Genomic DNA, 3,430 nt, shown 5'->3' on the forward strand with positions numbered 1-3,430 from the left:
GGTACCCAGTCTAGAGGATCTCTGGGTGCCCCCCTTCCGAATTCCGGAATTCTCCCAGACTTGGCATTGATGGACAGACGGTTGACGAGAGCCCGTCAAGTTGATGATATCCCTTCCTGGGCCATCGTCCAGTCTAAAAGAGTTGTCGGTTTTTTGTGCGTGTTGTGTGTTTGGGGGATCAAGTGGATCGCAATGGGGGGGGGTCTCTGGAACTACCCGCCACTAGATCCTTGAAGTCGGGCAGCCTCGCCCCCCTTCTGAGGAACCAGCACGGAAATTTGCCAGCTATCCCGAATCTTGGCTTCGGGTTTTTCTCTGCCAAAGAAGAAGTGGCGAAGACTGGTGGACTTCAACTCCCAGAATTCCCTAGCCGGCCTTTTTGATTGGAGGGGGGCCTGCAGAGGCGGGGCGGGCCGATTCGTGTCTGGGGTCTCTTCCAGGGCTGTCCTGGGGTTGGGGGTCTCCGAGAGATCCACCATCCGGTCCCTTGAAGGCTGGGGGGGGGGGTCTTAAAAGATTTGTGGACTTCAACTCCCAGAATTCCCCAGCCAGCTCCTTGGGTGGGGGCAGAAAACACCCAGGAGTGGGGAATTCTGGGAGTTGAAGTCCACAAGTCTTTTAAAGTGGCCAAGGTTGGAGATTCCTGCTTTAGGGGGAACATGGCGGACTGAGGAATTCTGGGAGTTGAAGTCCATAAGGCTTCCAGTGGCCAAGATTGGAGATTCCATCTTTAGGGGGAACATGGCGGAATGAGGAATTCTGGGAGTTGAAGTCCACCAGTCTTTTAAGTGGCCACGGTTGGAGATTCCATCTTTAGGGGGAACATGGCGGACTGAGGAATTCTGGGAGTTGAAGTCCAGAAGTCTTTTAAGTGGCCAAGGTTGGAGATTCCTGCTTTAGGGGGAACATGGCGGACTGAGGAATTCTGGGAGTTGAAGTCCACCAGTCTTTTAAGTGGCCACGATTGGAGATTCCATCTTTAGGGGGAGCATGGCGGACTGAGGAATTCTGGGAGTTGAAGTCCATAAGGCATCCAGTGGCCAAGATTGGAGATTCCTGCTTTAGGGGGAACATGGCGGACTGAGGAATTCTGGGAGTTGAAGTCCAGAAGTCTTTTAAGTGGCCAACGTTGGAGATTCCATCTTTAGGGGGAACATGGCGGACTGAGGAATTCTGGGAGTTGAAGTCCACCAGTCTTTTAAAGTGGCCAAGGTTGGAGATTCCATCTTTAGGGGGAACATGGCGGACTGAGGAATTCTGGGAGTTGAAGTCCAGAAGTCTTTTAAGTGGCCAAGATTGGAGATTCCATCTTTAGGGGGAACATGGCGGACTGAGGAATTCTGGGAGTTGAAGTCCAGAAGTCTTTTAAGTGGCCACGGTTGGAGATTCCATCTTTAGGGGGAACATGGCGGACTGAGGAATTCTGGGAGTTGAAGTCCACCAGCCTTTTAAGTGGCCACGGTTGGAGAGGCCGGCCTTAAAGGGACCGGATAGTGGATCTCTCGGAACCCCCCTCCCCAACCCGTTTGAGCTGGAGAACAGCCAGGAAGATGACCCCCCCCCTCCCTCCAGGGCTGGTGGGACCCACAATGCTTTCAGAAGCTGGGTGAGAAGACACACACACAACACACACACACACACACACACACACACACACGGGCAATGCCAGCTGTGCCCTGCCCGGAGGGGGGGGCAGGAAGGAGACCCCCCCAAAAGGTAGACAGGGCTGGTCTCTGCCCCCCCTTCCTCCCCGGGAACGGGGAAGCACACACACACACACACACACACACACACACACACACACCCCTTTGCAGGGCACCCTATTAATCTTGGAATAGGCAGTCTGGGCCTGTGGGGGGGCCTGGGGGGGTCTCCCTTCCTAACGGGGGGGCACAAATCTCAGGTAGTCGGAAGCTCACACACACACACACACACACACACCGACAACCCTGATTCCCCCCAAGGACCCACACAACATTNTCTCTTTTTCTTTCTCTCTTTCTCTTTCTCTCTCCCCCTTTCTCTCCCTTTCTCTATATTTCTTTTTCTCCCTCTCTCTCTTTCTCTCTCTCTCTCTCTCTCTCTCTTTCCCTCTCTTTCTCTGGCTTCTCTCTTTCTCTCTCCCTCCCTCCCTCTCTCTCTTTTTCTCTCTTTCCCTCTTTCTCTCCCTCTTTCTCTACCCCTTTCTCCCTTTCTCTCCCTCTCTCTCTTTCTTTTTCTCTCACTCCCTCTTTCTCTCCCCCCTTTCTCTCTTTCTCTCTCTCTCTCCCTTTCTCTCCCTCTCTGTTTCTTTCCCTCTCTCTCTTTCTTTCTCTCTCTTTCTCTTTTTCTTTCTCTCTTTCTCTTTCTCCCCCTTTCTCTCCCTTTCTCTATATTTCTTTCTCTCCCTCTTTCTTTCCCTCTTTTTCTCTGGCTCCCCTCCCTCCCTCCCCCCCCTTTCTCTTTCTCTCCCTCTCCCTCTTTGTTTCTCTCTCTCTCTTTCTTTTTCTTTCTCTCTTTCTCTTTGTCTCTCCCCCTTTCTCTCCCTTTCTCTATATTTCTTTTTCTCCCTCTCTCTCTTTCTCTCTCTCTCTCTCTCTGTTTCTTTCCCTCTCTCTCTCTCTCTCTCCCTCTTTCTTTCTCTCTCTCTCTCTCTCTTTTTCTTTCTCTCTTTCTCTTTCTCTCTCCCCCTTTCTCTCCCTTTCTCTATTTTTCTTTTTCTCCCTCTCTCTCTTTCTCTCTCTCTCTCTCTCTTTCTTTCCCTCTCTTTCTCTGGCTCCTCTCCTTTCTCTCTCTCTCTCTTCCTCCCTCCCTCCTTCTCTCTCTCTCTCTCCCTATTGGGGGTCTGACGGGGGGTGGAGCCAGCTTTGGCCTTGGACTTTGGGACCCCCGTGCCATGCTTGCCTCCCCCCCCCACCCTCCCCATTCCTGGCCTGTTTTCCCAGCCGGTCTGGCCCCAAAATCGCCATTCCCAGCCGGAGCGTCCTCCGGCCTCGGTTGCTCCTGGGGAGGGAGGGGGGCAGTGTGAGGGGGGGCAGCTGCCCCGGAGCTGGCGGGGAGGGGGGGGTGAGTTGGGGGGCTGCCTCTTTTGAGAGCAGAGCAGGCTGGGTAAGATTCACCCCCCCCCATAATTTGCTGGCTCCCCACTTCCTGGCCAGCTGCTTCTGGCTCGGGGGGGGGGCAACATGGCCGATGGTGCACGGGGACCCCTGGGAGGAAACGTGGAATAAGAGAGTTGCAAGGGACCTGGGAGGTCATCTAGCCCAACCCCCTGCTCCAGCAGGAGACCCTTATAGAATTATAGAATGACAGAGTTGGAAGGGACCTTGGAGGTCATCTAGTCCAACCCCCTGCTCCAGCAGGAGACCCTGACAGCATCATTTGGAAGGGACCTCGGAGGTCATCTAGCCCAACCCCCTGCTCCAGCAGCAGACCCCTACAGCATCATTTG

The 3,430-nt window shown here is 53.9% G+C and overlaps 1 protein-coding gene across 1 annotated transcript in view; it reads left to right on the forward strand.

Moving 5' to 3' along the window:
- Nucleotides 1-3,430, forward strand: part of KCNH2 (potassium voltage-gated channel subfamily H member 2) — a 41,933-nt gene that overhangs the window by 28,431 nt on the left and 10,072 nt on the right. The gene's annotated exons all lie outside the window — the stretch shown is intronic.

This window comes from Protobothrops mucrosquamatus, unplaced genomic scaffold (assembly GCF_001527695.2).
Source record: "Protobothrops mucrosquamatus isolate PMUCROS unplaced genomic scaffold, P.Mucros_1.0 scaffold4453, whole genome shotgun sequence".
NCBI classification, from domain to species: domain Eukaryota; kingdom Metazoa; phylum Chordata; class Lepidosauria; order Squamata; family Viperidae; genus Protobothrops; species Protobothrops mucrosquamatus.